This window comes from Rhipicephalus microplus, chromosome 3, assembly GCF_043290135.1.
Source record: "Rhipicephalus microplus isolate Deutch F79 chromosome 3, USDA_Rmic, whole genome shotgun sequence".
NCBI classification, from domain to species: domain Eukaryota; kingdom Metazoa; phylum Arthropoda; class Arachnida; order Ixodida; family Ixodidae; genus Rhipicephalus; species Rhipicephalus microplus.
The window spans coordinates 158,715,388-158,735,786 of record NC_134702.1 but is presented as its reverse complement, the minus strand read 5'-3'; the positions used below and the strand labels follow the sequence as shown (position 1 = coordinate 158,735,786).

Genomic DNA, 20,399 nt, shown 5'->3' with positions numbered 1-20,399 from the left:
CCGGTGTCGGAAGTATTTTCTTTTATCTGCTGTCTTCAAGCCTCCAATTTGCGCATGCTTTGTAACTTCAATACTTTTACCCTGTTGGCCGAATATCTAAGCGATCGCTCCATCCCTCTCCGTTCTCCGGCGTGGTCTAGTGGCTAGGATATCTGGCTCTCACCCAGGAGACCCTGGTTCGATTCTTGGTGTCGGAAGTATTCTTTTATCTGCTGTCATCAAGTCTCCAATTTGCGCACGGTATGTAACTTGAATAGTTTCACCCTGTTGGCCGAATGGCTAAGCGATCGCTCCGTCCCTCTCCGTTCTCTGGCATGGTCTAGTGGCTTGGACACCTGGCTCTCACCCAGGAGGCCCGGGTACGATTCCCGGTGTCGGAAGTATTTTTTATCTGCTATTATCAAGTATCCAATTTACGCACGCTATGTAACTTCAATACTTTTACCCTGTTGGCCAAATGGCTAAGTGATCGCTCCGTCCCTCTCCGTTCTCCGGCATGGTCTAGTGGCTAGGATACCTGGCTCTCACCCAGAAGGCCCGGGTTCGATTCCCAGTGTCGGAAGTATTTTCTTTTATCTGCTATCATCAAGTCTCCAATTTGCGCACGCTATGTAACTTCAATACTTTTACCCTGTTGGCCGAATCGCTAAGCGATCGCTCCGTCCTTCTCCGTTCTCCGGCATGGTCTAGTGTCTAGGATACCTCTGGCGCTCTCAATCAGGAGGCCCGCGTCCGATTCCCGGTGTCGGAAGTATTTTTTTATCTGCTATCATCAAGTCTCCAATTTGCCATGCTATATAACTTGAATAGTTTCACCCTGTTAGCCGAATGGCTAAGCGATCGCTCCGTCCCTCTCTGTTCTCTGGCATGGTCTAGTGGCTTGGATACCTGGCTCTCACCCAGGAGGCCCGGGTACGATTCCCGGTGTCGGAAGTATTTTTTATCTGCTATTATCAAGTCTCCAATTTGCGCACGCTATGTAACTTCAATACTTTTACCCTGTTGCCCGACTGGCTAAGCGATCTTTCCGTTACTCTCCGTTCTCCGGCATGGTCTAGTGTCTAGGATACCTGGCTCTCACCCAGGAGGCCCGGTTGCGATTCCCGGTGTCGGAGGTATTTTCTTTTATATGCTATCATCAAGTCTCCAATTTGCGCATGTTATGTAACTTAAATAGTTTTACCGTGTTGGTCAAATGGCTAAGCGATCGCTCCGTCCCTTTGCGTTCTCGGGCGTGGTCTAGTGGCTAGGATATCTGGCTCTCACCAAGGAGGCCCGGGTTCGATTCCCGGTGTCGGAAGTATTTTCTTTTATCTGCTGTGATCAAGTCTCCAATTTGCGCACGCTATGTAACTTCAATAGTTTTACCCTGTTGGCCGAATGGCTAAGCGATCGCTCCGTCCCTCTCCGTTCTACAGCATGATCTAGTGTCTAGGATACCTATGGCGCTCTCACCCAGGAGGCCCGCGTCCGATTCCCGGTGTCGGAAGTATTTTTTCATCTGCTATCATAGAGTCTCCAATTTGCGCATGCTATATAACTTCAATACTTTTACGCTGTTGGCCGAATGGCTAAGCGATCGCTCTGTCCCTCTCCGTTCTTCGGCATGGTCTAGTAGCTTGGATACCTGGCTCTCACCCAGGAGGCCCGCGTGCGATTCCCGGTGTCGGAAGTATTTTTTTACCTGCTATCATCAAGTCTCCAATTTGCGCATACAATATAACTTCAATACTTTTACCCTGTTGGCCGAATGGCAAAGCGATCGCTCAGTCCCTCTCCGTTCTCCGGCATGGTCTAGGGGCTAGGATACCTAGCTCTCACCCAGGAGGCCTGGATTCGATTCGCGGTGTCGGAAGTATTTTCTTTTATCTGCTGTCTTCAAGCCTCCAATTTGCGCATGCTTTGTAACTTCAATACTTTTACCCTGTCGGCCGAATATCTAAGCGATCGCTCCGTCCCTCTCCGTTCTCCGGCGTGGTCTAGTGGCTACGATATCTGGCTCTCACCCAGGAGACCCTGGTTCGATTCTTGGTGTCGGAAGTATTCTTTTATCTGCTGTCATCAAGTCTCCAATTTGCGCACGGTATGTAACTTCAATAGTTTCACCCTGTTGGCCGAATGGCTAAGCGATCGCTCCGTCCCTCTCTGTTCTCTGGCATGGTCTAGTGGCTTGGACACCTGGCTCTCACCCAGGAGGCCCGGATACGATTCCCGGTGTCGGAAGTATTTTTTATCTGCTATTATCAAGTATCCAATTTACGCACGCTATGTAACTTCAATACTTTTACCCTGTTGGCCAAATGGCGAAGTGATCGCTCCGTCCCTCTCCGTTCTCCGGCATGGTCTAGGGGCTAGGATACGTGGCTCTCACCCAGGAGGCCCGGTTGCAATTCCCGGTGTCGGAAGTATTTTATTTTTTCTGCTATCATCAAGTCTCCAATTTGCGCACGCTATGTAACTTCAATACTTTTACCTTGTTGGCCGAATCGCTAAGCGATCGCTCCGTTCTTTTCCGTTCTCCGGCATGGTCTAGTGGCTAGGATACCTGGCTCGCACCCAGGAGGCCCGGGAGCGACTTCCGGTGTCGGAAGTATTTTCTTTTATCTGCTATCATCAAGTCTTCGATTTGCGTGCGCTATGTACCTTCAATACTTTTACCCTGTGTGCGGAATGGCTAAACGTGCGCTCCGTCCCTCTCCGTTCTGCGGCATGGTCTAGTGGCTAGGATACCTGGCTCTCACCTAGGAGGCCCGGGTTCGATTCCCTGTGACGGAAGTATTTTCTTTTATCTGCTGTCATCAAGTCTCCAATTTGCGCACGCTATGTATTTTCAATAGTTTTACTCTGTGTGCCGAATGGCTAAGCGATCGCTCCGTCCCTCTCCGTTCTCCGGCATGGACTAGTGGCTTGAATACCTGGCTCTCACCCAGGAGGCCCGGGTACGATTCCCGGTGTCGAAAGTACTTTCTTTAATCTGCTATTATCGTCTCCAATTTACGTACGCTATGTAACTTCAATAATTTTACCCTGTTGGCCGAATGGCTAAGCGATCGCTCCGTCTCTCTTCGTTCTCCGGTATGGTCTAGTGGCTAGGATACCTGGCTCTCACCCAGGAGGCCCGGGTTCGATTCCCAGTGTCGGAAGTATTTTCTTTTATATGCTGTCATCAATTCTCTAATTTGCGCATGGTATGTAACTTCAATTGTTTTACCCTGTTGGCCGAATGGCTAAACGTGCGCTCTGTCCCTCTCCGTTCTGCGGCATGGTCTAGTGGCTAGGATACCTGGCTCTCACCCAGGAGGCCCGGGCTTGAATCCCGGTATCGGAAGTATTTTCTTTTATCTGCTATCATCAAGTCTCCAATTCGCGTACGGTATGTAACTTCAAAAGTTTTACCCTGTTGGCCGAATGGCTAAGCGATGTCTCCGTCCCTCTCCGTTCTCCCGCATGGTCTAGTGTCTAGGATACTGGTTCTCACCCAGTAGGCCCGGTTGCGATTCCCGGTGTCGGAAGTATTTTATTTTATTTGCTAATATCAAGTCTTCGATTTGCGTGCGCTATGTAACTTCAATACTTTTACCCTGTGTGCCGAATGGCTAAATGTGCGCTCCGTCCCTCTCCGTTCTGCGGCACGGTCTAGTGGCTAGGATACCTGGCTCTCACCCAGGAGGCCCAGTTGCAATTCCCGGTGTCGGAAGTATTTTCTTTTATCTGCTATCATCAAGTCTCCAATTCGCGCACGCTATGTAACTTCAATACTTTTACCTTGTTGGCCGAATCGCTAAGCGATCGCTCCGTCCTTCTCCGTTCTCCGGCATGGTCTTGTGGCTAGGATACCTGGCTTTCACCCAGGAGGCCCGGGTTTGATTCCCGGTGTCGGAAGTATTTTCTTTTATCTGCTGTCTTCAAATCTCCAATTTGCGCACGCTATGTAACTTGAATAGTTTTACCCTGTTGGCTGAATGGCTAAGCGATCGCTCCGTCCCTTTCGGTTCTCGGTGTGGTCTAGTGGCTAGGATACCTGGCTTTCACTCAGGAGGCCCGGGTTCGATTCCCAGTGTACGGAGGTATTTTCTTTTATCTGCTGTCATCAAGTCTTCAATTTGCGCACGCTATGTATATTCAATAGTTTTACTCAGTTGGCCGAATGGCTAAGCGATCGCTCCGTCCCTCTCCGTTCTCCAGCATGGTCTAGTGTTCAGGATACCTGTCTCTCACCCAGGAGGCCCGGTTGCAATTCCCGGTGTCGGAAGTATTTTCTTTTATCTGCTATCATCAAGTCTCCAATTTGCGCACGCTATGTAACTTCAATACTTTTACCTTGTTGGCCAAATCGCTAAGCGATCGCTCCGTCCTTTTCCGTTCTCCGGCATTTGCGCACGCTATGTAACTTCAATACTTTTACCTTGTTGGCCGAATCGCTAAGCGATCGCTCCGTCCTTTTCTGTTCTCCAGCATGGTCTAGTGGCAAGGATACCTGGCTCGCACCCAGGAGGCCCGGGTGCGACTTCCGGTGTCGGAAGTATTTTCTTTTAACAGCTATCATCAAGGCTCCAATTTGCGCACGCAATATACCTTCAATACTTTTACCCTGTTGGCCGAATGGCTAAGCAATCGCTCCGTCCCTCCCCGTTCTTCGGCATGGTCTAGTGGCTAGGATACCTGGCTCTCGCCCAGGTAGCTCGGATTCGATTCCCGGTGACGGAAGTATTTTCTTTCATCTGCTGTCATCAAGTCTCCAATTTGCACACGCTATGTATCTTCAATAGTTTTACTCAGTTGGCCGAATGGCTAAGCGATCGCACCGTCCCTCTCTGTTCTCCGGCGTGGTCAAGTGGCTTGGATACCTGGCTCTCACCCAGGAGGCCCGGGTACGATTCCCGGGGTCGGAAGTATTTTCTTTTATCTGCTATTATCAAGTCTCCAATTTACGCACGCTATGCAACTTTAATAATTTTACCCTGTTGGGCAAATGGCTAAGCGATCGCTCCATCCCTTTCCGTTCTCGGCGTGGTCTAGTGGCTAGTATACCTGGCCCTCACCCAGGAGGCCTGGGTTCGATTCCCAGTGTCGGAAGTATTTTCTTTTATGTGCTGTCATCAAGTCCCCAATTTGCGCGCGGTATAAAACTTCAATAGTTTTACCCTGTTGGCCGAATGGCTAAGCGATCTCTCCGTCCCTCTCCGTTCTCCGACATGGTCTAGTGTCTAGGATACCTGGCTCTCACCCAGGAAGCCCGTGTACGATTCCCGGTGTCGGAAGTATTTTCTTTTATCTGCTATCATCAAGTCTTCGATTTGCGTGCGCTATGTAACTTCAATACTTTTACCCTGTGTGCCGAATGGCTAAACGTGCGCTCCGTCCCTCTACGTTCTGCGGCATGGTCTAGTGGCTAGGATACCTGGCTCTCACCCAGGAGGCCCGGGTTCGATTTGCGGTGTCGGAAGTTTTTTCTTTTATCTGCTGACATCAAGTCTTCAATTTGCGCACGGTATGTATTTTCAATTGTTTTACTCTGTTGGCCGAATGGCTAAGCGATCGCTCCGTCCCTCTGCGTTCTCCGGCATGGTCTAGTGGCTTGAATACCTGGCTCTCACCCAGGAGGCCCGGGTACGACTCCCGGTGTCGGAAGTACTTTCTTTAATCTGCTATTATTGTCTCCAATTTACGCACGCTATGTAACTTCAATAATTTTACCCTGTTGGCCGAATGGCTAAACGATCGCTCCGTCCCTCTCCGTTCTACAGCATGGTCTAGTGTCTAGGATACCAATGGCGCTCTCACCCAGGAGGCCCGCGTCCGATTCCCGGTGTCGGAAGTATTTTTTTATCTGCTATCATCAAGTCTCCAATTTGCCATGCTATATAACTTGAATAGTTTCACCCTGTTGGCCGAATCGCTAAGCGATCGCTCCGTCCCTCTCCGTTCTCCGGCATTGTCTAGTGGCTAGGATACCTGGCTCTCATCAGGAGGCCCGGGTACAATTCCCGGTGTCGGAAGTATTTTCTTTTATCTGCTATCATGAAGTCTCCAATTCGAGCACGCTATGTACCTTCAATACTTTCACCCTGTTGGCCGAATCGCTGAGCGATCGCTCATTCCCTCTCTGTTCTCTGGCATGAACTAGTAGCTAGGATACCTGGCTCGCACCCAGAAGGCCCGGGTGCGATTTCCGGTGTCGGAAGTATTTTCTTTTATCAGCTATCATCAGGTCTTCAATTTGCGCACGCAATATAACTTCAATACTTTTACCCTGTTGGCCGAATGGCTAAGCGATCGCTCCGTCCCTCTCCGTTCTGTGGCATAGTCCAGTGGCTAGGATACCTGGCTCTCACCCAGGAGGCCTGGGTTCGATTCCCCGTGTCGAAGGTATTTTATTTTCTTCGTTCAGCGAACTGGGAGCGCAGAGAAAACACAAACGACGAAGCGAGGAACCACACAACACGAGCGCTCAACTATCAACTGATTTATTTTCCACATCGGAAGGACATATATAAACACAAAATGCGCATGTCAAAAAGATTATGACGAAATCAAGGGCAGCATGCGAAGCGTGTAATCAAGGCACTTGTCTAAGGGTTATCTAGGTAGCTGAATTCACAGTCAAGTAGTGAGAAGGAAGGATGACTTATACATTGGTCCGTATTCCTGGAAATGTGATAGGCTTCAGAAATTTCCCGCGTAGTTTGATGAGGATGCCGGAACAGAACAATTGTATTCTCAAACAGAGGTTGGCACTTGCACGAAACGCAATGTGACGCTAAATGGGAGTAAGGTGTATTTTTCAACGAGCTTCTGTGTTCCCTGAGACGCACGTTCACACATCGGCCGGTCTGGCCAATGTACATACGTCCACAAGAAAGGGGTATCTTATATACTACTCCGGTGATGCACTTAACAAACTTAGTTACGTGCTTCTGGAGGCATCCTCTACCTTTAGATGCATTATGTGCCCTCCTGTGCACCATTGAACATATACTGGCCAATTTATTGGGTGCCGAGAAAACCACGCGCACACCGAACCGGTTTCCCACGTTTTTTAACCCATGGGCCATTTTATGAATGTAGGGGATTACTGCCGCGCGCTTCTTATTCTCTTCCTTGTTCTCTGAAGAAGTACATGTGCGTTTTTTATTATTTTTGGCCGTACGCAGGAGCTTTTCACAGACTGAGGCTATTACGTAGGAAGGGTATCCCGCACCTATCAGCCGTTCCAACTGTGCTACGAAACCACTTTGCAAGGTATGCAGGCAACATTTTCCGAGGGCTGAACGTAAGCATGACATTACGATTCCGCGTTTAACAAGCTTGGAATGTCCGGAAGAGTAGTCTAGAACGGGTTTTGCAGAACGAGGATTATATCGCGAGCAAAGGTGCTTATCACCAAAAAACAGGGAAAGGTCTAGGAACTGCAATTTGTTATCTTTTGGAAGCTCGGAGGTGAACCGGAGGCCCATGCCTTCCTTCTCGAAGCATGCCTTCATACTTTCAACGTCCACTGCTGAACACTTTTCGATGATAATCAGATAATCGTCAACATAACGGAATACTTTTGTGCCAGGTTGAAGTTTAGTGCTTAAGGCTGCATCCACCTTCCCAAGAAAAATTTGGCTTAAAACAGGGGCCACACTTGAACCTATACAAACACCTGATTTTTGCATGTACAGGTTCCCAAGCCATACAACGAAGGTGGACTTCAAATAGAACGTCAAAATTTCTAGAAAAGACTGAGTCGAAATTCCCGTGCTATTCCTGAACGATATCTCATCATTGTCTTCCACAATGCACTGTTCTACGCTGTTTAACAGTTGATCATGCGATCCATGGAATCCATGGAATTGGGGTGATCATGGTGATCCATGGAATTGGATCAGACCACAACTACCTGCCAGGAAAAAACAAGCTTCAAGTGAGGGACGTTTCTTGAACCTAAGTGATGTGTCTGTGCCGGAAAAAATTCAGCAGGTTCTGCAAAAAGGCCCGAAGTTCTCCGTGGAACCTACCCTTCGACCTGAAGAAAAGATTGCCACAGCAAGGACTGTCTCCAAGCTGGCCAAGGAGGAAGAGCGTTATAGGTGTGTAACAGAATGTGTTCAAGCAGTTTCGAGCAATGTTAGCGATGTGAGTAGAAAACTGCGCGTTCAACCAGTTGTTAAGTTTTGTTTGAACAATCAGCTAAGGGTACTCATTTCTGACAAAGAAGGGTTCTTCGTTATCATTAATGAACTAGATTTTCTCAAGAAGGCTGAGGAAGCCTTAGAAAGAAATTTTAAACCACTCTCTGTAAAAAGCAAGGAAGTAAAGACTAGAGCGATATCGCTGCTAAAAGGCTTAACCTGGAAAAACTTCGCTCTTCAGTAGAAAAGGCGAAAGGTGTAGAGCTAGAACTTTTTTACTCCATTAAAACACACAAACCGGAAATGCCGCTGCGCGCGATTGTTTCAGAAAGGGATACGTGGCAGTTGGTTGTATCTCAGTATCTGCAAGAACATCTTTCTGCGTTGCGCGTAAATGACCCTTTTCACGCAAAAAACTCTGGTGTCGTGGTTGAATACCTCAACAAATGTGAATGCTCCGGTGTTACAGCTTTTAGTCTTGATGTAGTCGACTTATATTATTCTTTGCCGCATGATCAACGGTTAAACAGCGTAGAACAGTGCATTGTGGAAGACAATGATGAGATATCGTTCAGGAATAGCACGGGAATTTCGACTCAGTCTTTTCTAGAAATTTTGACGTTCTATTTGAAGTCCACCTTCGTTGTATGGCTTGGGAACCTGTACATGCAAAAATCAGGTGTTTGTATAGGTTCAAGTGTGGCCCCTGTTTTAAGCCAAATTTTTCTTGGGAAGGTGGATGCAGCCTTAAGCACTAAACTTCAACCTGGCACAAAAGTATTCCGTTATGTTGACGATTATCTGATTATCATCGAAAAGTGTTCAGCAGTGGACGTTGAAAGTATGAAGGCATGCTTCGAGAAGGAAGGCATGGGCCTCCGGTTCACCTCCGAGCTTCCAAAAGATAACAAATTGCAGTTCCTAGACCTTTCCCTGTTTTTTGGTGATAAGCACCTTTGCTGGCGATATAATCCTCGTTCTGCAAAACCCGTTCTAGACTACTCTTCCGGACATTCCAAGCTTGTTAAACGCGGAATCGTAATGTCATGCTTACGTTCAGCCCTCGGAAAATGTTGCCTGCATACCTTGCAAAGTGGTTTCGTAGCACAGTTGGAACGGCTGATAGGTGCGGGATACCCTTCCTACGTAATAGCCTCAGTCTGTGAAAAGCTCTTGCGTACGGCCAAAAATAATAAAAAACGCACATGTACTTCTTCAGAGAACAAGGAAGAGAATAAGAAGCGCGCGGCAGTAATCCCCTACATTCATAAAATGGCCCATGGGTTAAAAAACGTGGGAAACCGGTTCGGTGTGCGCGTGGTTTTCTCGGCACCCAATAAATTGGCCAGTATATGTTCAATGGTGCACAGGAGGGCACATAATGCATCTAAAGGTAGAGGATGCCTCCAGAAGCACGTAACTAAGTTTGTTAAGTGCATCACCGGAGTAGTATATAAGATACCCCTTTCTTGTGGACGTATGTACATTGGCCAGACCGGCCGATGTGTGAACGTGCGTCTCAGGGAACACAGAAGCTCGTTGAAAAATACACCTTACTCCCATTTAGCGTCACATTGCGTTTCGTGCAAGTGCCAACCTCTGTTTGAGAATACAATTGTTCTGTTCCGGCATCCTCATCAAAATACGCGCGAAATTTCTGAAGCCTATCACATTTCCAGGAATACGGACCAATGTATAAGTCATCCTTCCTTCTCACTACTTGACTGTGAATTCAGCTACCTAGATAACCCTTAGACAAGTGCCTTGATTACACGCTTCGCATGCTGCCCTTGATTTCGTCATAATCTTTTTTGACATGCGCATTTTGTGTTTATATATGTCCTTCCGATGTGGAAAATAAATCAGTTGATAGTTGAGCGCTCGTGTTGTGTGGTTCCTCGCTTTGTCCTTTGTGTTTTCTCTGCGCTCCCAGTTCGCTGAACGAAGAAAATGAATTACCAACTGGCCCACATTTTGATCCTTCTGGAAGGTATTTTATTTTATCGGCTGTCATCAAGTCTCCAATTAGCGCACGCTATATAACTTCAATAAATTTACCTTTTGGCCGAATGACTAAGCGATCGCTCCGCCCCTCTCCGGCACGGTCTAGTGGCTCGGATACCTGGCTTTCACCCAGGAGGCCCGGGTACGATTCCCGGTGTCGAAAGTATTTTCTTTTATCTACTATCATCAAGTCTCCAATTTGCGCAAGGTATGCAACTTCAATAGTTTTACCCTGTTGGCCGAATGGCTAAGCGATCTCTCCTTCCCACTCAGTTCTCTGGCAAGGTCTAGTGTCTAGGATTCGTGGCTCTCACCCAAGAGGCCCGGGAGCGACTTCCGGTGTCGGAAGTATTTTCTTTTATCAGCTCTCATCAAGGCTCCAATTTGCGCACGCAATATACCTTCAATACTTTTACCCTGTTGGGCGAATGGCTAAGCAATCGCTCCGTCCCTCCCCGTTCTTCGGCATGGTCTAGTGGCTAGGATACCTGGCTCTCACCCAGGAGGCCCGGGTTCGATTCCTGGGGACGGAAGTATTTTCTTTTATCTGCTGTCATCAAGTATCCAATTTGCGCACGCTATGTATCTTCAATAGTTTTACTCAGTTGGCCGAATGGCTAAGCGATCGCTCCGTCCCTCTCTGTTCTCCGGCATGGTCTAGTTGCTTGGATACCTGGCTCTCACCCAGGAGGCCCGGGTACAATTCCCGGGGTCGGAAGTATTTTCTTTTATCTGCTATTATCAAGTCTCCAATTTACGCACGCTATGTAACTTTAATAATTTTACCCTATAGGGCAAATGGCTAAGCGATCGCTCCATCCCTTTCCGTTCTCGGCGTGGTCTAGTGGCTAGTATACCAGGCCCTCACCCAGGAGGCCTGGGTTCGATTTGCGGTGTTGGAAGTATTTTTTTCATCTGCTGACATCGTCTTCAATTTGCGCACGGTATGTATTTTCAATAGTTTTACTCTGTTGGCCGAATGGCTAAGCGATCGCTCCGTCCCTCTCCGTTCTCCGGCATGGTCTAGTGGCTTGAATACCTGGCTCTCACCCAGGAGGCCCGGGTACGATTCCCTGTGTCGGAAGTACTTTCTTTTATCTGCTATTATCAATTCTCCAATTTGCGCACGCTATGTAACTTCAATACTTTTACCTTGTTGGTCGAATCGCTAAGCGATCGCTCCGTCGCTCTCCGTTCTCCGGCATGGTCTAGTGGCTTGAATACCTGGCTCTCACCCAGGAGGCCCGGGTACGACTCCCGGTGTCGGAAGTACTTTCTTTAATCTGCTATTATCGTCTCCAATTTACGCACGCTCTGTAACTTCAATAATTTTACCCTGTTGGCCAAATGGCTAAACGATCGCTCCGTCTCTCTTCGTTCTCCGGTATGGTCTAGTGGCTAGGATACCTGGCTCTCACTTAGGAGGCCCGGGTTTGATTCCCGGTGTCGGAAGTATTTTCTTTTATCTGCTGTCATCAAGTCTCTAATTTGCGCATGGTATGTAACTTCAAATGTTTTACCCTATTGGCCGAATGGCTAAGCGATCGCTCCGTCCCTCTCCGTTCTACAGCATGGTCTAGTGTCTAGGATACCTATGGCGCTCTCACCCAGGAGGCCCGCGTCCGATTCCTGGTGTCGGAAGTATTTTTTTATCTGCTATCATCAAGTCTCCAATTTGCCATGCTATATAACTTGAATAGTTTCACCCTGTTGGCCGAATCGCTAAGCGATCGCTCCGTCCCTCTCCGTTCTCCGGCATGGTCTAGTGGCTAGGATACCTGGCTCTCATCAGGAGGCCCGGGTATGATTCCCGGTGTCGGAAGTATTTTCTTTTATCTGCTATCATGAAGTCTCCAATTCGAGCACGCTATGTACCTTCAATACTTTCACCCTGTTGGCCGAATCGCTAAGCGATCGCTCATTCCCTCTCTGTTCTCTGGCATGGTCTAGTATCTAGGATACCTGGCTCGCACCCAGGAGACCCGGGTGCGATTTCCGGTGTCGGAAGTATTTTCTTTTATCAGCTATCATCAAGTCTTCAATTTGCGCACGCAATATAACTTCAATACTTTTACCCTGTTGGCCGAATGGCTAAGCGATCGCTCCGTCCCTCTCCGTTCTTTGGCATAGTCCAGTGGCTAGGGTACCTGGCTCTCACCCAGGAGGCCTGGGTTCGATTCCCCGTGTCGAAGGTATTTTATTTTATCGGCTGTCATCAAGTCTCCAATTAGCGCACGCTATATAACTTCAATAAATTTACCTTTTGGCCGAATGACTAAGCGATCGCTCCGCCCCTCTCCGGCACGGTCTAGTGGCTCGGATACCTGGCTCTCACCCAGGAGGCCCGGGTACGATTCCCGGTGTCGGAAGTATTTTCTTTTATCTACTATCATCAAGTCTCCAATTTGCGCAAGGTATGCAACTTCAATAGTTTTACCCTGTTGGCCGAATGGCTAAGCGATCTCTCCTTCCCACTCAGTTCTCTGGCATGGTCTAGTGTCTAGGATTCGTGGCTCTCACCCAAGAGGCCCGGGAGCGACTTCCGGTGTCGGAAGTATTTTCTTTTATCAGCTATCATCAAGGCTCCAATTTGCGCACGCAATATACCTTCAATACTTTTACCCTGTTGGGCGAATGGCTAAGCAATCGCTCCGTCCCTCCCCGTTCTTCGGCATGGTCTAGTGGCTAGGATACCTGGCTGTCACCCAGGAGGCCCGGGTTCGATTCCCGGGGACGGAAGTATTTTCTTTTATCTGCTGTCATCAAGTCTCCAATTGGCGCACGCTATGTATCTTCAATAGTTTTACTCAGTTGGCCGAATGGCTAAGCGATCGCTCCGTCCCTCTCTGTTCTCCGGCATGGTCTAGTTGCTTGGATACCTGGCTCTCACCCAGGAGGCCCGGGTACAATTCCCGGGGTCGGAAGTATTTTCTTTTATCTGCTATATCAAGTCTCCAATTTACGCACGCTATGTAACTTTAATAATTTTACCCTATAGGGCAAATGGCTAAGCGATCGCTCCATCCCTTTCCGTTCTCGGCGTGGTCTAGTGGCTAGTATACCTGGCCCTCACCCAGGAGGCCTGGGTTCGATTTGCGTTGTTGGAAGTATTTTTTTCATCTGCTGACATCAAGTCTTCAATTTGCGCACGGTATGTATTTTCAATAGTTTTACTCTGTTGGCCGAATGGCTAAGCGATCGCTCCGTCCCTCTCCGTTCTCCGGCATGGTTTAGTGGCTTGAATACCTGGCTCTCACCCAGGAGGCCCGGGTACGATTCCCGGTGGCGGAAGTACTTTCTTTTATCTGCTATTATCAATTCTCCAATTTGCGCACGCTATGTAACTTCAATACTTTTACCTTGTTGGTCGAATCGCTAAGCGATCGCTCCGTCGCTCTCCGTTCTTCGGCATGGTCTAGTGGCTAGGATACCTGGCTCTCACCCAGGAGGCCCGGGTTCGATTCCCGGTGTCGAAGGTATTTTCTTTCATCTGCTGTCATCAAGTCTCCAATTTACGCACGCTATGTAACTTCAATAATTTTACCCTGTTGACCAAATGGCTAAGCGATCGCTCCATTCCTTTCCGTTCTCGGCGTGGTCTTGTGGCTAGTATACCTGGCCCTCACCCACGAGGCCTGGGTTCGATTCCCGGTGTCGGAAGTATTTTCTTTTGTGAGCTGTAATCAAGTCTCCAATTTGCGCGCGGTATGTAACTTCAATAGTTTTACCCTGTTGGCCGAATGGCGAAGCGATCTCTCCGTCCCTCTCCGTTCTCCGGCATGGTCTAGTGTCTAGGATACTGGTTCTCACCCAGTAGGCCCGGTTGCGATTCCCGGTGTCGGAAGTATTTTATTTTATCTGCTGTCATCAAGTCTCCAATTTGCGCACGGTATGCAACTTCAATAGTTTTACCCTGTTGGCCGAATGGCTAAGCGATCTCTCCGTCCCACTCAGTTCTCCGGCTTGGTCTAGTGTCTAGGATTCCTGGCTCTCACCCAGGAGGCCCGGTTGCGATTCCCGGTGTCGGAAGTATTTTCTTTTATCTGCTATTATTAAGTCTCCCATTTTCGCACGCTATGTAACTTCAATACTTTTACCTTGTTGGCCGAATCGCTAAGCGATCGCTCCGTCCTTTTCCGTTCTCCGGCATGGTCTAGTGGCTAGGATACCTGGCTCGCACCCAGGAGGCCCGGGTGCGATTTCCGGTGTCGGAAGTATTTTCTTTTATCTGCTATCATCAAGTCTCCAATTTGCGCACGCTATGTAACTTCAATAATTTTACCTTGTTGGCCGAATCTCTAAGCGATCGCTCCTTCCTTTTCCGTTCACCGGCATGGTCTAGAGGCTAGGATACCTGGCTCGCACCCAGGAGGCCCGAGTGCGATTTCCGGATTCGGAAGTAATTTCTTTTATCAGCTGTCTTAAACTCTCCAATTTGCGTACGCAATATAACTTCAATACTTTTACCCTGTTGGCCGAATGGCTAGGCAATCTCTCCGTCCCTCTTCGCTCTTCGGCATGGTCTAGTGGCTAGGATACCTGGCTCTCACCCAGGAGGCCCGGGTTCTATTCCCGGTGTCGAAGGTATTTTATTTTATCTGCTGTCATGAAGTCTCCAATTTGTGCATGGTATGCAACTTCAATTGTTTCACCCTGTTGGCCGAATGGCTAAGTGATCTCTCCGTCCCTCTCCGTTCTCCGGCATGGTCTTGTGTCTAGGATACCTGGCTCTCACTCAGGAGGCCCGGTGGCGATTCCCGGTGTCGGAAGTATTTTCTTTTATCCGCAATCATCAATTCTCCAATTTGCGCACGCTATGTAACTTCAATGCTTTTACCTTGTTGGCCGAATCGCTAAGCGATCGCTCCGTCGCTCTCCGTTCTTCGGCATGGTCTAGTGGCTAGGATACCTGGCTCTTACCCAGAAGGCCCGGGTTCGATTCCCGGTGTCGAAGGCATTTTCTTTTATCTGCTGTCATCAAGTCTCCAATTTACGCACGCTATGTAACTTCAATAATTTTACCCTGTTGGCCAAATGGCTAAGCGATCGCTCCATTCCTTTCCGTTCTCGGCGTGGTCTTGTGGCTAGTATACCTGGCCCTCACCCACGAGGCCTGGGTTCAATTCCCGGTGTCGGAAGTATTTTCGTTTGTGTGCTGTCATCAAGTCTCCAATTTGCGCGCGGTATGTAACTTCAATAGTTTTACACTGTTGGCCGAATGGCTAAGCGATCGCTCCGTCCCTCTCCGTTCTCCGGTATGGTCTAGTGTCTAGGATACCTGGCTCTCACCGTGGAAGCCCGGGTACGATTCCTGGTGTCGGAAGTATTTTCTGTTATCTGCTGACATCAAGTCTTCAATTTGCGCACGGTATGTAACTTCAATAGTTTTACCCTGTTGGCCGAATGGCTAAGCGATCGCTCCGTCCCTCTCCGTTCTCCGGCATGGTCTAGTGTCTAGGATACCTGGCTCTCACCCAGGAAGCCCGGGTACGATTCCCGGTGTCGGAAGTATTTTCTTTTATCTGCTATCATCAAGTCTTCGATTTGCGTGCGCTATGTAACTTCAATACTTTTACCCTGTGTGCCGAATGGCTAAACGTGCGCTCCGTCCCTCTCCGTTCTGCGGCATGGTCTAAGGGCTAGGACACCTGGCTCTCACCCAGGAGGCCCGGGTTCGATTTGCGGTGTCGGAAGTATTTTCTTTTATCTGCTGACATCAAGTCTTCAATTTGCGCACGGTATGTATTTTCAATAGTTTTACTCTGTTGGCCGAATGGCTAAGCGATCGCTCCTTCCCTCTCCGTTCTCCGGCATGGACTAGTCGCTTGAATACCTGGCTCTCACCCAGGAGGCCCGGGTACAATTCCCGATGTCGGAAGTACTTTCTTTAATCTGCTATTATCGTCTCAAATTTACGCATGCTATGTAACTTCAATAATTTTACCCTGTTGGCCGAATGGCTAAGCGATCGCTCCGTCTCTCTTCGTTCTGCGGCATGGTCTAGTGGCTAGGATACCTGGCTCTCACCCAGGAGGCCCGGGCTTGATTCCCGGTGTCGGAAGTATTTTCTTTTATCTGCTGTCTTCAAATCTCCAATTTGCGCACGCTATGTAGCTTGAATAGTTTTACCCTGTTGGGTGAATGGCTAAGCGATCGCTCCGTCCCTTTCTGTTCTCGGTGTGGTCTAGTGGCTAGGATACCTGGCTTTCACCCAGGAGGCCCGGGCTCGAATCCTAGTGTACGGAAGTATTTTCTTTTATCTGCTAATATCAAGTCTTCGATTTGCGTGCGCTATGTAACTTCAATACTTTTACCCTGTGTGCCGAATGGCTAAATGTGCGCTCCGTCCCTTTCCGTTCTGCGGCACGGTCTAGTGGCTAGGATACCTGGCTCTCACCCAGGAGGCCCAGTTGCAATTCCCGGTGTCGGAAGTATTTTCTTTTATCTGCTATCATCAAGTCTCCAATTCGCGCACGCTATGTAACTTCAATACTTTTACCTTGTTGGCCGAATCGCTAAGCGATCGCTCCGTCCTTCTCCGTTCTCCGGCACGGTCTAGTGGCTAGGATACCTGGCTTTCACCCAGGAGGCTCGGGTTTGATTCCCGGTGTCGGAAGTATTTTATTTTATCTGCTGTCTTCAAATCTCCAATTTGAGCACGCTATGTAACTTGAATAGTTTTACCCTGTTGGCTGAATGGCTAAGCGATCGCTCCGTCCCTTTCGGTTCTCGGTGTGGTCTTGTGGCTAGGATACCTTGCTTTCACTCAGGAGGCCCGGGTTCGATTCCCAGTGTACGGAGGTATTTTCTTTTATCTGCTGTCATCAAGTCTTCAATTTGCGCACGCTATGTATCTTCAATAGTTTTACTCAGTTGGCCGAATGGCTAAGCAATTGCTCCGTCCCTCTCCGTTCTCCTGCATGGTCTAGTGTTCAGGATACCTGTCTCTCACCCAGGAGGCCCGGTTGCAATTCCCGGTGTCGGAAGTATTTTCTTTTATCTGCTATCATCAAGTCTGCAATTTGCGCACGCTATGTAACTTCAATACTTTTACCTTGTTGGCCGAATCGCTAAGCGATCGCTCCGTCCTTTTCCGTTCTCCGGCATTTGCGCACGCTATGTAACTTCAATACTTTTACCCTGTTGGCCGAATGGCTAAGTGATCTCTCCGTCCCTCTCCGTTCTCCGGCATGGTCTAGTGTCTAGGATACCTGGCTCTCACTCAGGAGGCCCGGTGGCGATTCCCGGTGTCGGAAGTATTTTCTTTTATCCGCAATCATCAATTCTCCAATTTGCGCACGCTATGTAACTTCAATACTTTTACCTTGTTGGCCGAATCGCTAAGCGATCGCTCCGTCGCTCTCCGTTCTTCGGCATGGTCTAGTGGCTAGGATACCTGGCTCTCACCCAGGAGGCCCGGGTTCAATTCCCGGTGTCGAAGGTATTTTCTTTTATCTGCTGTCATCAAGTCTCCAACTTACGCACGCTATGTAACTTCAATACTTTTACCTTGTTGGCCGAATCGCTAAGCGATCGCTCCGTCGCTCTCCGTTCTTCGGCATGGTCTAGTGGCTAGGATACCTGGCTCTCACCCAGGAGGCCCGGGTTCAATTCCCGGTGTCGAAGGTATTTTCTTTTATCTGCTGTCATCAAGTCTCCAATTTACGCACGCTATGTAACTTCAATAATTTTACCCTGTTGGCCAAATGGCTAAGCGATCGCTCCGTCCCTCTCCGTTCTCCGGTATGGTCTAGTGTCTAGGATACCTGGCTCTCACCGTGGAAGCCCGGGTACGATTCCTGGTGTCGGAAGTATTTTCTTTTATCTGCTGACATCAAGTCTTAAATTTGCGCACGGTATGTAACTTCAATAGTTTTACCCTGTTGGCCGAATGGCTAAGCGATCGCTCCGTCCCTCTCCGTTCTCCGGCATGGCCTAGTGTCTAGGATACCTGGCTCTCACCCAGGAAGCCCGGGTACGATTCTCGGTGTCGGAAGTATTTTCCTTTATCTGCTATCATCAAGTCTTCGATTTGCGTGCGCTATGTAACCTAAATTCTTTTACCCTGTGTGCCGAATGGCTAAACGTGCGCTCCGTCCCTCTCCGTTCTGCGGCATGGTCTAAGGGCTAGGATACCTGGCTCTCACCCAGGAGGCCCGGGTTCGATTTGCGGTGTCGGAAGTATTTTCTTTTATCTGCTGACATCAAGTCTTCAATTTGCGCACGGTATGTATTTTCAATAGTTTTACTCTGTTGGCCGAATGGCTAAGCGATCGCTCCTTCCCTCTCCGTTCTCCGGCATGGACTAGTCGCTTGAATACCTGGCTCTCACCCAGGAGGCCCGGGTACAATTCCCGGTGTCGGAAGTACTTTCTTTAATCTGCTATTATCGTCTCAAATTTACGCATGCTATGTAACTTCAATAATTTTACCCTGTTGGCCGAATGGCTAAGCGATCGCTCCGTCTCTCTTCGTTCTCCGGTATGGTCTAGTGGCTAGGATACCTGGCTCTCACCCAGGAGGCCCGGGTTCGATTCCCGGTGTCAGAAGTATTTTCTTTTATATGCTGTCATCAAGTCTCTCATTTGCGCATGGTATGTAACTTCAATTGTTTTACCCTGTTGGCCGAATGGCTAAACGTGCGCTCTGTCCCTCTCCGTTCTGCGGCATGGTCTAGTGGCTAGGATACCTGGCTCTCACCCAGGAGGCCCGGGCTTGATTCCCGGTGTCGGAAGTATTTTCTTTTATCTGCTGTCTTCAAATCTCCAATTTGCGCACGCTATGTAACTTGAATAGTTTTACCCTGTTGGCTGAATGGCTAAGCGATGGCTCCGTCCCTTTCTGTTCTCGGTGTGGTCTAGTGGCTAGGATACCTGGCTTTCACCCAGGAGGCCCGGGTTCGAATCCTAGTGTACGGAAGTATTTTCTTTTATCTGCTAATATCAAGTCTTCGATTTGCGTGCGCTATGTAACTTCAATACTTTTACCCTGTGTGCCGAATGGCTAAATGTGCGCTCCGTCCCTCTCCGTTCTGCGGCACGGTCTAGTGGCTAGGATACCTGGCTCTCACCCAGGAGGCAAGGTTGCAATTCCCGGTGTCGGAAGTATTTTCTTTTATCTGCTATCATCAAGTCTCCAATTCGCGCACGCTATGTAACTTCAATACTTTTACCTTGTTGGCCGAATCGCTAAGCGATCGCTCCGTCCTTCTCCGTTCTCCGGCATGGTCTAGTGGCTAGGATACCTGGCTTTCACCCAGGAGGCTCGGGTTTGATTCCCGGTGTCGGAAGTATTTTCTTTTATCTGCTGTCTTCAAATCTCCGATTTGCGCACGCTATGTAACTTGAATAGTTTTACCCTGTTGGCTGAATGGCTAAGCGATCGCTCCGTCCCTTTCGGTTCTCGGTGTGGTCTTGTGGCTAGGATACCTTGCTTTCACTCAGGAGGCCCGGGTTCGATTCCCAGTGTACGGAGGTATTTTCTTTTATCTGCTGTCATCAAGTCTTCAATTTGCGCACGCTATGTATCTTCAATAGTTTTACTCAGTTGGCCGAATGGCTAAGCGATTGCTCCGTCCCTCTCCGTTCTCCAGCATGGTCTAGTGTTCAGGATACCTGTCTCTCACCCAGGAGGCCCGCTTGCAATTCCCGGTGTCGGAAGTATTTTCTTTTATCTGCTATCATCAAGTCTGCAATTTGCGCACGCTATGTAACTTCAATACTTTTACCTTGTTGGCTGAATCGCTAAGCGATCGCTCCGTCCTTTTCCGTTCTCCGGCATTTGCGCACGCTATGTAACTTCAATACTTTTACCTTGTTGGCCGAATCGCTAAGCGATCGCTCCGTCCTTTTCCGTTCTCCGGCATGGTCTAGTGGCAAGGATACCTGGCTTCCACCCAGGAGGCCCGGGTGCGACTTCCGGTGTCGGAAGTATTTTCTTTTATCAGCTATCATCAAGGCTCCAATTTACGCACGCAATATACCTTCAATACTTTTACCCTGTTGGCCGAATGGCTAAGCGATCGCACCGTCCCTCTCTGTTCTCCGGCGTGGTCTAGTGGCTTGGATACCTGGCTCTCACCCAGGAGGCCCGGGTACAATTCCCGGGGTCGGAAGTATTTTCTTTTATCTGCTATTATCAAGTCTCCAATTTACGCACGCTATGCAACTTTAATAATTTTACCCTGTTGGGCAAATGGCTAAGCGATCGCTCCATCCCTTTCCGTTCTCGGCGTGGTCTTGTGGCTAGTATACCTGGCCCTCACCCACGAGGCCTGGG

General features: G+C 48.8%; 24 non-coding genes across 24 annotated transcripts; all 24 read left to right on the top strand.

Moving 5' to 3' along the window:
• Nucleotides 1-125: 125 nt before the first annotated feature.
• TRNAE-CUC (transfer RNA glutamic acid (anticodon CUC)) lies at nt 126-197 on the top strand. The gene has a single exon. It is a non-coding gene; the product is annotated as a tRNA-Glu (tRNA).
• A 111-nt stretch (nt 198-308) lies between these two features.
• On the top strand, nt 309-380 carry TRNAE-CUC (transfer RNA glutamic acid (anticodon CUC)). Its single transcript has one exon. It is a non-coding gene; the product is annotated as a tRNA-Glu (tRNA).
• Nucleotides 381-490: 110 nt separating this feature from the next.
• Nucleotides 491-562, top strand: TRNAE-CUC (transfer RNA glutamic acid (anticodon CUC)). The gene has a single exon. It is a non-coding gene; the product is annotated as a tRNA-Glu (tRNA).
• Nucleotides 563-861: 299 nt separating this feature from the next.
• Nucleotides 862-933, top strand: TRNAE-CUC (transfer RNA glutamic acid (anticodon CUC)). Its single transcript has one exon. It is a non-coding gene; the product is annotated as a tRNA-Glu (tRNA).
• A 2,138-nt stretch (nt 934-3,071) lies between these two features.
• TRNAE-CUC (transfer RNA glutamic acid (anticodon CUC)) lies at nt 3,072-3,143 on the top strand. Its single transcript has one exon. It is a non-coding gene; the product is annotated as a tRNA-Glu (tRNA).
• A 667-nt stretch (nt 3,144-3,810) lies between these two features.
• TRNAE-UUC (transfer RNA glutamic acid (anticodon UUC)) lies at nt 3,811-3,882 on the top strand. Its single transcript has one exon. It is a non-coding gene; the product is annotated as a tRNA-Glu (tRNA).
• A 2,412-nt stretch (nt 3,883-6,294) lies between these two features.
• Nucleotides 6,295-6,369, top strand: TRNAE-CUC (transfer RNA glutamic acid (anticodon CUC)). The gene has a single exon. It is a non-coding gene; the product is annotated as a tRNA-Glu (tRNA).
• A 5,132-nt stretch (nt 6,370-11,501) lies between these two features.
• Nucleotides 11,502-11,573, top strand: TRNAE-CUC (transfer RNA glutamic acid (anticodon CUC)). The gene has a single exon. It is a non-coding gene; the product is annotated as a tRNA-Glu (tRNA).
• A 668-nt stretch (nt 11,574-12,241) lies between these two features.
• On the top strand, nt 12,242-12,313 carry TRNAE-CUC (transfer RNA glutamic acid (anticodon CUC)). The gene has a single exon. It is a non-coding gene; the product is annotated as a tRNA-Glu (tRNA).
• Nucleotides 12,314-12,788: 475 nt separating this feature from the next.
• On the top strand, nt 12,789-12,860 carry TRNAD-GUC (transfer RNA aspartic acid (anticodon GUC)). Its single transcript has one exon. It is a non-coding gene; the product is annotated as a tRNA-Asp (tRNA).
• Nucleotides 12,861-13,340: 480 nt separating this feature from the next.
• TRNAE-CUC (transfer RNA glutamic acid (anticodon CUC)) lies at nt 13,341-13,412 on the top strand. Its single transcript has one exon. It is a non-coding gene; the product is annotated as a tRNA-Glu (tRNA).
• Nucleotides 13,413-13,525: 113 nt separating this feature from the next.
• TRNAE-CUC (transfer RNA glutamic acid (anticodon CUC)) lies at nt 13,526-13,597 on the top strand. The gene has a single exon. It is a non-coding gene; the product is annotated as a tRNA-Glu (tRNA).
• Nucleotides 13,598-14,263: 666 nt separating this feature from the next.
• On the top strand, nt 14,264-14,335 carry TRNAA-CGC (transfer RNA alanine (anticodon CGC)). The gene has a single exon. It is a non-coding gene; the product is annotated as a tRNA-Ala (tRNA).
• Nucleotides 14,336-14,633: 298 nt separating this feature from the next.
• Nucleotides 14,634-14,705, top strand: TRNAE-CUC (transfer RNA glutamic acid (anticodon CUC)). The gene has a single exon. It is a non-coding gene; the product is annotated as a tRNA-Glu (tRNA).
• A 298-nt stretch (nt 14,706-15,003) lies between these two features.
• TRNAK-CUU (transfer RNA lysine (anticodon CUU)) lies at nt 15,004-15,075 on the top strand. The gene has a single exon. It is a non-coding gene; the product is annotated as a tRNA-Lys (tRNA).
• A 1,035-nt stretch (nt 15,076-16,110) lies between these two features.
• TRNAE-CUC (transfer RNA glutamic acid (anticodon CUC)) lies at nt 16,111-16,182 on the top strand. Its single transcript has one exon. It is a non-coding gene; the product is annotated as a tRNA-Glu (tRNA).
• Nucleotides 16,183-16,665: 483 nt separating this feature from the next.
• On the top strand, nt 16,666-16,737 carry TRNAE-UUC (transfer RNA glutamic acid (anticodon UUC)). Its single transcript has one exon. It is a non-coding gene; the product is annotated as a tRNA-Glu (tRNA).
• A 753-nt stretch (nt 16,738-17,490) lies between these two features.
• Nucleotides 17,491-17,562, top strand: TRNAE-CUC (transfer RNA glutamic acid (anticodon CUC)). The gene has a single exon. It is a non-coding gene; the product is annotated as a tRNA-Glu (tRNA).
• A 113-nt stretch (nt 17,563-17,675) lies between these two features.
• TRNAE-CUC (transfer RNA glutamic acid (anticodon CUC)) lies at nt 17,676-17,747 on the top strand. Its single transcript has one exon. It is a non-coding gene; the product is annotated as a tRNA-Glu (tRNA).
• Nucleotides 17,748-18,598: 851 nt separating this feature from the next.
• TRNAE-CUC (transfer RNA glutamic acid (anticodon CUC)) lies at nt 18,599-18,670 on the top strand. Its single transcript has one exon. It is a non-coding gene; the product is annotated as a tRNA-Glu (tRNA).
• A 113-nt stretch (nt 18,671-18,783) lies between these two features.
• TRNAE-CUC (transfer RNA glutamic acid (anticodon CUC)) lies at nt 18,784-18,855 on the top strand. Its single transcript has one exon. It is a non-coding gene; the product is annotated as a tRNA-Glu (tRNA).
• Nucleotides 18,856-19,338: 483 nt separating this feature from the next.
• TRNAE-UUC (transfer RNA glutamic acid (anticodon UUC)) lies at nt 19,339-19,410 on the top strand. The gene has a single exon. It is a non-coding gene; the product is annotated as a tRNA-Glu (tRNA).
• Nucleotides 19,411-19,978: 568 nt separating this feature from the next.
• Nucleotides 19,979-20,050, top strand: TRNAG-UCC (transfer RNA glycine (anticodon UCC)). Its single transcript has one exon. It is a non-coding gene; the product is annotated as a tRNA-Gly (tRNA).
• Nucleotides 20,051-20,163: 113 nt separating this feature from the next.
• On the top strand, nt 20,164-20,235 carry TRNAE-CUC (transfer RNA glutamic acid (anticodon CUC)). The gene has a single exon. It is a non-coding gene; the product is annotated as a tRNA-Glu (tRNA).
• Nucleotides 20,236-20,399: the final 164 nt, after the last annotated feature.